Raw genomic sequence first — 14,716 nt, forward strand, 5'->3', positions numbered from 1 at the left:
TAGAAGGAGATATCGATAGTAAAACGGATTCTCTCGGAATCTCGCTGGAACTTTACGGGCACAGCTGAGACGTAAACCCAGAGAAAGCGAGCGTTTAAATAATACGAGATATTTAAAGATCCTTGTATCCTATATTAAAAATTAATTGTTAAAATTTTTTAAATCTTCTCTAAATCTTAACTCAAGATAGTCCTTTATATTCGATCGCGTTAATTTATCGAAAATTACAAAGCTTAACGGTAGATATATTTACTGCTTGAAAAAAAATTGATTTCTTTTTGTATCCTCTTGACTAAGAAACTACGATTACAAAGCATTACGGTAGAAATATAGACAAGAAAAGCTCGCACAAGTTATTCCGGATGTGACAGACGATCCCGAGCATCTCGCGTATGAGGGGCGAGCATTCCTCGAGGATATTCGAAGCCGCGAAAAAGAAAAAGTATAAATCCGTATCCCGGAGAGGGGCGATTCTCTCCGAGATACTAGAGGGACAAGGAAGCAAAGTGGAGCGAAGGATATCGTGAGGGAGTAGAAAGCGGGTAGAGTAAAAGCGCTTGCTAACGATCGAGTGAATACTCGAGAAGACTCGAGAGAGAGAGAGAGAGAGAGAGAGAGAGAGAGAGAGAGAGAGAAGAAGAAGAAGAAGAAGGTATAAGGAGCAAAAGAAGGTGCGGGAAAGGAAGCGCACGATGAAGGTTTTACTGCCGCGGTTATGTTCGCCGGTTCGCACAATTTCGATGTATCTGAATCGGGGGAGGAGCCCTATCTAAACGAGCCCGGTGGAATGAATTCGCATCTACCTACTCATCTTGGTCTCGCAGGCGGGGTGCAAAAGAGGACATGGCCCATAAAAATGCTGTAACGGCGCGGCCCTTGATAGAGTCTCGCTCTCGCGTAACAAAGATTTTTTTTTTTTTTTTTTTTGTTGCGTAAAGAGAGGACCAAGAGCGGCAATAAAAGTACATAGTATCTGTAGTGCAACGTCAGACAGCGAGACGGAGACAATTGTCCCTTATTCGCGAAACGTCAAACGACATTCTCGGGCCATTAACCCTTTCGGTCTCTTCCTCCTCCATCTTGTCGGCTGACGGCCGGTGGTCTACGAGATGCCGATCTTCGTTGTAATTTAACTCGGCGAATTATAATTCATTCTCAGAGAGAATCACCTGATGAATGATGAACGATTCTAATTCCCTTCGAACGTAACTTGGAGCGAATTACATTATGTGCGCTAAATAAATTTCTCTCAACAAATTTATCGTCGACGATAGCTCGGAAAGTATCTCGGAAAACAATGCACGCCCTGCTTTACTTAACGACAGAAAGATCGATATCCTTTTCGCGGAAATTGCCATTTGATATAGCCGTCTCTAATAGCACTCGCGAAAGGAGTGTAACATTCGTACTCCAATTACTAAAGCGACACACGCTATAAGCTGGAACCGCACCCACAACGTGTATGCACTCGTTATAAAAACAGCGTATATCATGAATTGCCAAGTGACGAGACTGCACCCGTTTCGTCGTAATAATGCGATAATGCTTACATTGTTTAAGAATAGACGTTTCCAAGACAGCTCGGATTGTCTGTCTCGTTAACTCCGTTAAACAGCGATAAGAGAGAGGAAAAAGAGAGAGAGAGAGAGAGAAAGGTCACCCACAGTCCACACTTAGATTCGTCGAGTTCGTAGTCGGTGTGAGATATTCCATTCTTATGTGGTTGGCACAAAGGCAACGGATAAGCTTACGTTATGCATGAAACGTGGGGGACGAAGACACGCGGAAGAGAAGGGGCGGGTGGGGCGAGGGGGGGGGGCGAGGGACGAGCAGGGGACAAAAAGGAACTCGGGAAACTAACGAAGAGGAGGAAAGAAAGAGAGAGTGACAGGAAGAGGAGTGTACGGTGCTACAAGGTGCGCAGTTGAAGCAGATTGGTCGGAGGATCCGGAGGGGAGTGGGCGAGGGGGGAGAGAGTGTTAACGATATGTACACACAAACAGGCCGCGCGGGCCGAAAGGAAGGGAAAACACCGAGGAAAACAAAACGTGAGAGGGAGGAGGGAAAGAGGGGGGGAGGGGGAACCGGGGAGGAAGAAGAGTCGCCGAAGAAGGAACTCTCGACTGAAATGTCTCGGTTCCTCTGACGATTCTCAATCATCCTGTTTACTCGCCTCTCGTTTTCCCTTCCCCTAGACACCGCCGGCCGTTTGTGTCCGTACCTCTTTTCTCTCCCTCTCCCTCGCCCTCTCTTTCTCTCTCTCTCTCCGCCTCCTCCTCCCTCTCTCCCCCTCCCCTATCATCCCACCCCCGTCTCCGTCTCTGTGTCAGTCTCTTTTGTTCGTCGCGCACGCACCGATGCGGAACAAGCATTGTTCTAAAATTGTTTCACCTGCTCGCACCTCCCCCACCGTGCCAGGCCCGTATTCGTTACACGACGTTCTTAATGGCCGGGAGTTTTTTTTTTGCTTCGCGAAGTAGTGGAAATTGCGACTTAATTCTTAATAGGTCATGTACATTAGACTACAAAGTTCAAGGTAAATGGAAATCGTATGATTTTCGACGCTACTCGTACTTTGACATTTTTGTCAAAGAAATATTTCAACCTTGATCGATAAGAGAGAAGGAGAGAGAGCGAGAAGGGAGGGGGAGAGAAGAGGAGAATCTGTCATACGTGCGAAATGCGGAGAACCTGCGGACGCCTTGAAGAGAATCGCGGAGGGACCAAGTAAAAAAACGCAAGAACGCAAGTAAAAAAATGGAGAGAGCGCGATTTTGATTTATATATTGTTGTACATATTTGTTATTGGAACGGTTATGCAACCACCGAGGCGTGAAATTATCATGTTAATTGATACGATTTAGTAGACACGTTGCGCTATGACAGCCGAGTTTCGCTGCAATGACGCCTTACGTAATGCCTATTCTCACGACACGGCTCCACTCGCGGGAACGATGAATAAAGCTACTATCTGTTCACGTCTTTGCTTCGTTTCCTCCCGCGGAGAGCCGTATCCCTTTCGACTCGCTTAACGATGATTCATAAAGGAGGTCGCGCCTAGTTCTCGGCGGACAAATTCGAGATGGAGATCTACCTACGCATGAAACGCCGAGAATGATACGAGGTCGCAGGAAATTATATTCCATAGAGAGAGATAAAGATGTGAAAATCGACGCGTTTCTTTCTGCAATTAAATTACATATTAATATTAATTATAATAACAATATATATTATTCTCGATAGCAAATTGCAACTGTCCTACAATCTATGGCTGTTTTATAATTAATAATCATTTATACTAATTATTAATTTAATAATTAATTCTCTCATAAATTTTTCAGGCGGCAAAACTAATAAATTCATCATTATCCCGCACAATACAGGATTAATATGTATTTGCATGTGTAGCCATAGTAAAATAGACGTTAGAATACCGATTCCAGTATAAAGCACAGGTTTATTGCAGTCGATAATGCGAAACCTTGACATTTTACTCAAAATACACATCGATTCGACTGACATTATTTTATTAAAGCTTTCATCCGCAAAAAGTCAGGCGAGTGGCTGAATGTTCTATAAATTGTATCGGAAAACATCTCACACATTATCATATATTCTCATTATCGAATATTTTTATAATTATAGCATACCCGAAAAAAATATTAGTTAATAGTGATATATTTTATTAAATATTTCTTGATAATTGAGTTTAATCTTAAAAAATCTTATAGATATGAGTTTTTACTTCAAGTGAACCTCACAATACTTCAATAATAAAATATGCTCTTCGTGCATGTAAATTCAAGTAGCTCCAACGTCTAATTGAGAAAGAGAGAGAGATTTTATTATTCACAAGTGATCTTAGTACCTCTGTTCTTAATTATTCTCAATAATTAATACTAATTATTATGTCTCGATAATTAATACCAATTAATATGTATTAGTCCCCAACATCCTCTCGCAATTTTAATATCTTTACACTGATTTACATTAAAAAATAGTATCCAGGTTTCGAGAAAAAGCTTCAAGCAACTTTAAATAATTCGACGTTTATCCACACTAAATATTCTCCGACAGATTAAGAGTATTTTCGTAATATTTTAATTGACGATTCTTCAATTGAATCAATATTCGTCCAGCCTCCTAGACCAGCATCCTGCGTCTCTCCGAGAGAAATGAAAGCGTCGATGTTTCTAAGCGAAGGGGATAAGGAAGAGGAGAAGGAGAGGTGAGACAGAGCAAGAGGCAAGCGGCCGTCGAGTGACTAACGATCCTCGTGACTAACGCTCTTGTCTATCGGCGCCGCTAATTCGCCGTTTCTCGCGCGTCGAGTGATTCACGGGGGTCCATGAGCGTAACGAGAAGGAATCGCTCTCGTCACGGTAACACAGAGCGCACATTATGTTCTTTCGCCCGATCGCTCTCGTTACGATTCGTCCGGTTTACAGAGTCGCCCATTGTCGTCCTCTCGTCCGCGGTGGTGCGTTTTAGCGCGCTTCCTGGACGACGACGGCGAATCGATCGTACGAATGCGACGCGGAATCGTTATTTGAAACGTTGTTTTACGAATGGATAATCTCTTCCGTGAATGATAAACGATCCGCGAAATCAACGGGGGAAAAAAGTTACTTTTCAGATCAACCTTGACACATTTGAGAAAATTTACAGCTATTTTTATACACTGAGGGAGAAATTTTTTTAAATCAAATAAATTTGTTTTCTTGAAACTTTTGCTTTAAATGCAAGGAATTGTTTATTTCATTTAAGCAAAAGCATTTAATTAAATATGCATGTTATATTAAGTACATTATTTTCATTTATATATTTTTTTATATTTAAATATTATTTTCGTAAAATATATACTATAATTTATTAAATTAAATATATTATTTTTTTAAATTAAAAAATTTAAAATTTTTGGGAATAAAAAATGCATTTTAATCAATATGTTGTAAAATTAAAATAAAAATAATTAAAAATTATATTTTTTTAAGCATATATATATTTTTAAACATATAAATAAATACTTAACTTAAGCAAACAGACGTTTTGAATACAAGTAAATACGTGATTAGTACTCACCGAATAAATAGCTTTCTTGAGTTAACTAAAATTTTTTTATTTCAAGATAATTTTTTCCTCAGTGTAACATTACTAATTTATAATATTAATAATAATATTATAATATTAATTTATTGTATAATATTATAATATTACAATATTATAATATTATAATATTAATTTATAAATTAATTTATTATTAATTTATAATATTATTTTATAATACAATCGTGAAATATTTGGACCATATCTAACAATAAAATAATTTCCAAGAAGTAACATTTTTATTCGATTGATAGAATCACAGTCGCTTCCCGAGAAGCCAAGTTCCGCTGCTTTAAGTGAATCAACAATCGCGCGATTATGCGATCCGATTGAAGGGATTAACGTTTCTCGGGGTCGCGGACATTAACGCACCGACAGTATCGGTATAATCGTCGTTCCATTCATCGCTCAGAAACGGTTCCATTCATCTCCGGCTCCCCCATTCTCTATTTTTTTCCCTTTGCTCCTCTTTCAACGAAGTTTGGAGAATAGGAATTCATTAAAACCCTTCTCTCATTCGCGTCGCGTATGCCGCGTATGTATTTAAGCACTCGTCGTATAAGCGTGTCCTTGACGAGTCCGGATCCCCTTTCGTCGGGGATTCACGGCGGGTGTAACGCACCAAAGAAGGGAAAAACGTAACGATACTCGCACGCAGAGATTTGCTGCCGCATGTGGCGACGAATGCGTATCGCATGAGAAAATAAATGGCATCCAACACACACGGACAAGGCACGCGCACGCACGATGCGTATCGCTGTAAATGTCGTTACACACGTATCTCGTCTCGCTCGCGATTACGCATTGCGTAACGCGATGTATGCGTGATTCACGCGCGTGTGCGTGTGCAGAAATGCGTTCATATGGCACGAGGATATCGCACATTTAGCGTACTGAGATTTATGTGTCCCTGAAAGCCCTTCTCTCTCTGTCAGGATCTTGCGAATAAAATATTAATTCCAAATGGAATAGATATCTTGAATTTAAATATCTTAATTTTATTAAAAACTCATCGAAATTTACGGCCGAAATTTTTTGCCGAGTGAATTTTAAAAAAAGGAGCACAGTTTTGCTATTTTTTATTTTGTCCCTAGCATCCCCGATTTGCATTCTGCGGGTGAGACGGGATTTTCTTAAGAGCTGGCAACCGGAGAAGCGGGCGTTTTATCGGGTTCGTGGCAGATCCGATCCTGGATGTAACCCTATCGGCCGATATTCTCTTACTCGACACCCTTGACGATAACACCGTGCTTTCTTTCGTCTCGCAATTGCGCGTCATTGCCTATCCTTTTACCGCGGTTGTGTTCGGAGTCTACTTTTGTATCTTGAGAGTTGAGTAAAGAGGCAGGAAAAAGAAGGGAAGATGGGATACGCGCTTACGTGCTCGGAAATGATCGTCCTCGCTGTGTCCTGTGACGTACGAAATCAATAACTTCAGCATTGGACCGCTTTAAGAAGTAGAGTGTAAGCTGTCTTCAAATAAATAAATGCAAATAAGAATGGAATGTGATAAACAGATTTCAATTTGAATGCATTTTAACAAACTTTTAAAGAGCTTGTCATAATTTTTTCCCGCAAAAATATACTAACATCGCTCTGGAGTCGCATATCACTGTGTTAATAAGCATTAGGTGTGAGGTCTGGATAGCTCAGTGGTCTAGAGCAGTTGCTCGAAAAGCGAAAGACTCGATTCCCGATCCAGCCACTTGCGCCTCACATATTTTTTTAGTCTGTGAATATTGATTTCTAACAATTATTCGTTTTCATTATTTGGTTTTACCGCTTTTATGTGGTGTTCGTGTCGTTTAAAATTAAATCTGCGTATCGTAAGGACAAATGTTGCAGACAAATACCGACCATTTGGTTTTTATATCTTGGTTTTTTCCTCTACTTCTTGTTCTTGTTTTTTTTCCTCTTTTAAATTTTCATCGGATGTAGGAGAGATGTCAGGAAGTTTATTTTCCTTTTGTTCTTCCTTTTTATTTCGACGTCTTGCGTTTTTACGTTGAATCGTCATGACGTTACTTATTTTATTGCCAATATTTTCCAAAGATTTTTCTTTTTTTTCTGTAGATTCTGCTTTGGAAGCTGCATCGTCTTTCGAAATCTTTTAACTGTTCCTCTTTTTTGGAATTCATTTTCGCACTTCCTGGAATTTCTCTTCACACTTGTCTAAGGGTCTCACTGTATCAGAAAAATGGCAGGAGGACGAAAATTAGGGTGACGACCGGACAGAAAAATAAACTCGATGTATTCGTAACGTATTCTCTATTCTTCCTTTATCACGCGCACGTGGTGCTTTTATTTTTCCAAACTTTAATATAACAGGAATTAAAAATTAAATTTTCCCTTTCTCTTTCTCTCTCTCTCTCTGGAAAGTTTCATTTGTAATAAATATGAATTCGCAAAATATACTCTCATTTCAATTAACGTAATTATATTTTCGTACCTTCGTGCAATTAAAACTTTGTGTACGGCTCAAGATTAAAATTACTTAATAAGTTTTATTATTAAGCGTTTATCCGGTCTTCCATAGCGAAGCTCTGAACATCTTAATCCTTTGTGCACTCCTATTTACGAGGAACATCGTTTAATAGGTAAACGTAATACGATGCTTTGAATCTAGATTCCGCGGTGCATTAAAGATTAAAGCACCGTTACTTAATTTATTTCTGAAGCAAAGCATACTAAAAATTTAACTCGTTCTTTATTTATATACATATGTAAGCTAATTTTACAGAAAAACCGTTGTGTATTAATTTAATATACCCACAAGAAATAAAATTTTATATTAAGTTAAAAATTTAAATAATTTTATAAAACTGTCATACATAATTTATTAAAAAAATATTTAAACAAATGAAATTACGAAAACACGTGGAAACGGAATTCGCGAAAATAGAAGGCCCATTTCGATGAAATACGAATCTAACCCCTGCAGTAGACACTGCAAAGAAGTTGTTGAAGTTCACAAACTGCTGACAAGAATTTGTAGTAGAATTCACTGTTGGCTAACAAGCAGCACAGCCTGTAGGACCGCGAAAAACTCACGCTTGTTGTAACTTCTCGAATTAGAATTCGTCTTTCCTTAGAAGTGGAACTGGAATTAACACTTGAAACAAGATTGAAGGTGCAACTAAAAGTAGAATTAGAATCTGTCCCTTGAACTAAAATTGGCTTATATCCTTTCTGTGACTACGATTTATGGACTAAATTGAGTTTATATAACTGACTTCCCGAAACGAGAACTGCATACAAAGTATGTAAGCGTGTCATTTTCCTTCGTGGAATGAAAGTCGAGAAGTAAAATTTTTTTTTCATTAGTTTACAAAACTATTAACAATCACATAACATTTTACGATTGAGCAAACGACATGGTACACGTATTTGAATGCAGAACAATAATGATCCATTTTATCAAAAAAAAATGCACACCTTTTTATTCTATTAAAAATTATTATGATACCTTGTTATCTCGCAATCTCGTTATCTTTGCACTTTATATTGCCGCGTTTTACGATGTTCAAATTTTTTTTTTGCTTTAGGATAAATTAATTAATTAATAATTTTTAAATCATATTTGGAAGCTGCATGTTCACAAATATGCCACAAAAAACCCCTGAAAAAAGAACGCTTTCTTTCGGAATTGTTTTCTATTTAAAACTCGTTAATTTTTTCCGCAATTTATTTTCCGATCCGACGTGGTACACAATCGTAAAATTGCATCTTTGAAACATAAATGGACGACAGATAGGCGTTGCTGATGGTAACGCGAAGCTTACCGGGATATCGAAGGATAAACCTGGCTACGGTACCGCAAGGCAATACTTTTCTGCGGAAAACTACGGACGTGGAAAACCGCGGCGACGATACCGAGATACGGAGCGGCAAACAATACTTTCCGGACACACCCTTTCCGAAGCTGCGAGTTTGCGTAACGCGTGATTCATGCGAATGTATTTATACCTAACCTGGATAGATCGTTGATATATTCAGTTGCTGGCAGCACACATACATATTTTACAGAGAGAGACAGAGAGAGAGAGAGAGAGAGACAAGGTGTGATTTGGTAGGCGGTGAAGCGTGAGATTTGTACTGTTAATTTGATTGTCTCATTACTTTATTTGCCTTTCTCTCTCTCTTCCTTTGTTCAGCTCTCGCGGAGAACGCAATAGTAAAATGCCGAGTTCTATTTTGCATTTCTCGTCATGTTATGCGATTTGGAGACTGTCATTCATAGTCCTCAAGCTCGCATAAAATAACTCGTTTGTACAAGCCGAGTTCGTTAAGAGCCGTTGCTTATTATTTGACGACGCACGATATATCATTCGGCAAATATTTGACGATGTTATTGCGATTGTGTACGTACATGTACAAGCTATACATTAGTCACGTAACTAGTGACAGATACAATTGGAAAGATAATGATTTTACATGAAAAAAATAATAAAAAATGTAGAATTAAATTTCATATCAGATGTTTTTTTCCGAGAAAATTGACTTTAAAATTTTAAAAATTAATGTATATTTAATTTTTGAGATTTTTATATTCTAACTTTGTCATGTGTTATCAAATTCATCTGGATTGTTAATAGATAGATATAAAAATATACAACATTCCACTTAATAAAACAATTAAAAATAATTTACTTAATATAGAAGAGGAAAAGAAGAAAATTTGTATAAAGTATTTAAATTTTATTTTTAATAGAAAAAATATTGTATTTTTACACATATTTTAATAATCATTGTCAAAATAAATTTGATAACAATGTATGATACAAAATTGATGCAGATTATTAAAATTTTAAAAAGCATGATATGCTATCAATTTTCCAATTTTTGAAGGTATAAGGATTTGTTTTCGACAAATTAATTTTATCGAAAACAAATCCTTATACAAAAAAAATGTATTCTACATTTTGGATGTATTTTTTCATATAGAATCATTATCTTTCGGATTGTATCATCAATTACGGAATACATTCCTCTGTATATTCCGATATTTTTCAAACGCAATATGCCGAGTTTAATCGATGTTATTTATTAACTATTTATTTATGCATTTAAGCTGTTATTTAATAATGTGATAATCTGTATAAGAAAATTATTGAAAATATATATTTATTTTATAATTGTTAATATTATTTTATAAATATATTAATTCTAAATTAAATTCGTAGAAATAGATATATTCAAGCTTCTGCAGATACATACGTAGATCCGACAAAATTTCAATGTTCTCTTCATTTAATAAAATTTTCGTAAAATTAAAAAATTCCTCACAATCGATGATCGAAAATGAAATAATAGCACGACGCAATATGGTATGAAGGCAAGAGTTTTGTAATATAATGCAACGTGGGTGTTTCATACAAGGACACAACGATTGTGTCGTGTAATTCTAGGCGGTATTGAAAGAGGAAAAATACTGACTGGTTTCGTGTACATTGTCTCAAATGAACGATATGACTATTTCTAAGCCTAATTTTATTGAAATTTTAAAACGTTCGCGATGATATGCATTTATATGATTTATATCAACATGAATCAATTCAATGCCATCGCACAGATATTAATTTTATTTATGTTAATATATTTCGAATAATTGATTTTTCATTCGCATTTTATTCTAAATATTATATATTAAAATAATTATAAATATTATAAATATTACATATTAAAATAAATATACTAAAATGTACACAAGATAAAAAGAAAATATATACATTAAAATATATTGTGCATTAAAAAATCTCGAGATAGTTAAATAACCACGCAACAATTTATTCGCCTATAAACGACGCGATCACGTGAGACGATACGTGTATTATGCAAGTTCCCGTTTCACCCGGATACAAGTGATGTACGACACGATGTCAGTTTAAAGGTCTTTTACCCGTAGAATCCCTCGATCCGAATCGACGATCCGAATATGCTATAAAGAGAGAAGCACGCATCGGCAGGAACGATTTCACTGTTTTTTTTATGGCAAGTCGATTGTATTTCGCGATACGCGGCTATTCGGAGCGACACGTTTCTCCATCAAGGGCACGTGCCCCGGTACCCGAGAGGCCCGAGAGATCGCGGGCCCCCATCACCTGTTGCAGGCAGGTGCGGGCGGCATTAAATAATGGGACCGTTGTAATATGCGCACCGGAAGAGTCAAATTCTCTTGAACGAGAAATACGGTTCTTCTTAAAAGAATCATTAAGGTCAAAAGTAAGTGAGCTTTCAATCAAATACCATACACGCAATACCATACAATTTAATATTTCCTTTTGTTTTTTACATTTTAATATATAAATATCTAATAATAAAATATCACATCATTTATAAATATTTTAGCGATTATTTATTTGTTGTATTTCACACGCTATCGTGAATAGCAGGTTTTTCGACAGAACGAAAATGGTAAGCAAGGGAGAATATTTAAAGAAAATATTTACTTGCATAATGATAAAAAATCATGTTATTTCCACAGAATAATTTATTAATTTTTGTATATTTACGATTTATTTCTGTGATTACTCCTATTTTACATGTAAATATTCTATATTTATATTCTCTACTGTGATAATAATACGGCACTATTAAAGATTGTTCTTTGACTCTATCAAAATTGTATTATTTATCTCATTAATAACGTATAAATTTAAATTGTAGTCTGCATTTGTTAAATTAACCATTGTTATTCGCAATTTGCTATGTGCAACGAATCGACTGGCGGTGCATTCCTTCCGGTGAAGCTAACAAGCTTGTTAGACCACAATTTCCATAGTCTGTAGCTGCCGACGCGAATCTAGGTCAAATCCCGGGTAAAATTCCTTTAAACTGACGTGTCATCATGTAATTTGTCAGTAAGCGCTTTTTAAATTTGTTTATCTATTCGAGTTTGACACTCCCCTTGCAGAATTTGATACGAAATACGACTAATTCGAAAATAATGTTACTTCAATCACTTTGTAATCGTTCGATTAAAATTGAATCCAACGACATTACTTTTCCCATTTTCTCACTAATACACACAGCTTTAGATACATCTTGAATTATGTTCTTTATATCTTGGAATAAAAATTTTGTAAAAAAAGTCTATTTGATTAAACAAATGTAATATATAAAATAATTATTATAAAATATTACAACTTGAAATGTGTGCGCCAGAAAAACGAAAAATGTGAAAAAGAAAAGTTCTTTTTTGCCAATTAAGCGCATAAAATGCCGTTAATATCTGCGTATGAATGTATGAAATCCCCAGCGATGTGAAACTCTCAGCATTATCTCGATTCGCGTCAAAGTAAGAAAAACGTGACTATATACCAGTCTACCATTATTCACACGAGAGCTTTAAGTATTATAATGATCATCGTCCTTACAAGTTACAGTGGGAAAAAGCTTCTTTTCACAGCTTCACGCGACAATTGACACGAAAAGATTCGTTATTCTAAAACTCTTTACGTGACGGAATTTCAGTCGTTCTAATTTATCGAGTGTGTCTTTATACAATGACTTTGCCGTTAATCTGGAAGAAAGACGCATATTACAATTAATTACTGCTTTATTGATTCGACGAGAGCGTTTCGAAGGCGTGATAAGCAGTAAACGACACCTGTTAAGCAATTAACTGTATCTCTGCGGTGTCATTGGGGGGGAGGGGGCATAATCATCATAAATTGCTGACATCTATTAATCAGAAATTCTGTCTTGCTCATCGCAGCGCTTTCTACGCGATGGAATTTGAGCTGTCTTGTGCAAGAAAGCTTCAGCTTGATGAACTATGAATAATGAGCGAAATGCAGGCGAGACAAGAGACTTAATTATGGTAAATTAAGTGACGAATGTAAAAAAGTGTCTTTCTCTAAATAAGTAAGGTGTCATTTGATGTATACATTTTTTAAAACCATTTTCCTATAAATGTCATCATTCTATAATATTAAATTATAATATAATTTTAATATTACATAATATTAAATTATAATATAATTTTAACATTATATTATAATATTAAATTATAACGCCACTTTTCGCGCGCCTCTTTAATATTTCTATTTCTCTGGATAAAGAGTAATAAGGCGCGGTAAATAGCGACGAATGCGGTAAATAGTCGACGAAGAATAATGTCTCGACGTCGTCGCGGAGACGCAAGTATACGCAACGTATGTATGTATACAATAGATGTATGCGGGATACATCGCACGCGCGATATTGTGTTTGCCCGGTATAATTCCACTAGTGTCACAGCGATATAGCCATGATAGTTGCATCATATACGTGGGCATCTCTCGTCAAAGTGTTTCCTCGAACGATGGGACCGACGTTGGAGCGCGTGCGAACAAGCGACCGGGTAAACGCGATCGATCTGACAGATCGATCGATCGTGATTTACGGCTTTCATAAATAATGGCTATGCCTTCACGCCTTCGAGCAATCCCGCGGGAATGTACATGCAGAGAGAGGGGGGGGAGGAAGGGAGGGAGAGAGAGAGAGACCGATCGAGTCGGCCAGCATGTTGAACGGTTATCGATCCGTCAAATTGTCGATTCCCTCCGTCGAGCCGGACACAACACCAGGCGCACAAATGTACCTATGCACGCGTATACGTGTACGATGATACGCGCGTGGGAGGCGAGATATTCTTTTCCGAATGCAGCGTACGGTAATGACGGCGGCACGATGATGATTAGGACGATGATTCGTTGGAATGCGACTCTATGTCTATACGCGTCGCTCCAACAGATGAGAGATTTGACACAGATCTTGGGACTCTATGGGGGATCTAATATTTAATAGGGTTAATCAGAGGAACAGTCGTGACACCGTAGCACTTTTTAATGATAATTGATGATTGTCGTTCTCTAGTGATTTATAACGTTTATTAAGGAAGTGATATCGTTCCCTTAATGATCTTCTTACGTATGTATCTTGTAATAAAATGTGTCGGAAAAAATTATGATCCGTAATAAATTTTAAAAATGATTTATAGAAAAATATTGCTATGAAAATATCAGAGATAAAAGATTGCTAAATTTCGAAGGAGACAATCTGCACGCTTCTGTTTCGAGTTGAGGCCTTTTTCAAGATTTTAAAGTTATCTTTGTAAAACAAAGTGCGACTTTTATCTGAAACATCTTTTTATAAAACTTACATTTTAAGATTTATGCAAAATAATAATTTTTAATGATTAACTAAAATTCTTGTCTATAAGATTATTAATTTTTCGAGATGCTGCGATATTTGAAAAAAAATTTCATTCCATGTTAACTCAATTTTAATTTGACTCACACATTTCAATTAAGAAAATATTTTTTCTGTTTCAGATAATGAAATAAAAAAGGATTGCATATAACAAGGATGATGACACAATCAAAATAAAAAAATCAAGGTAAGATAAAAGATAAAATAATTATATATTATCAATAATTATATTTGAATGCTGAATCCATGAAAATCTACAGTCTCGATATAGATATTATCTTTTAATTTACTTTCTACATTTGTGTTTGAATAAAATGCAATTGTAAATAACGTACGTCTCTGTGTAATTTACAGAATATCTAATGTGTGTAATACATTCGCGTGTCGATCCCCATAAAGATAATTAATTGCTGCG

At 36.4% G+C, this 14,716-nt stretch overlaps 1 long non-coding RNA gene across 1 annotated transcript in view; it reads left to right on the forward strand.

Annotated features, from left to right (window-relative positions):
- Positions 1-14,716, forward strand: part of LOC112637185 — a 39,238-nt gene that overhangs the window by 11,763 nt on the left and 12,759 nt on the right. The window contains exon 2 of the long non-coding RNA XR_003122457.1: positions 14,424-14,488. This is a non-coding gene — a long non-coding RNA (uncharacterized LOC112637185). The remainder of the gene's footprint in view (positions 1-14,423; positions 14,489-14,716) is intronic.

The sequence above is a fragment of the Camponotus floridanus genome, unplaced genomic scaffold (assembly GCF_003227725.1).
Source record: "Camponotus floridanus strain SB8 unplaced genomic scaffold, Cflo_v7.5 scaffold140, whole genome shotgun sequence".
NCBI lineage: Eukaryota > Metazoa > Arthropoda > Insecta > Hymenoptera > Formicidae > Camponotus > Camponotus floridanus.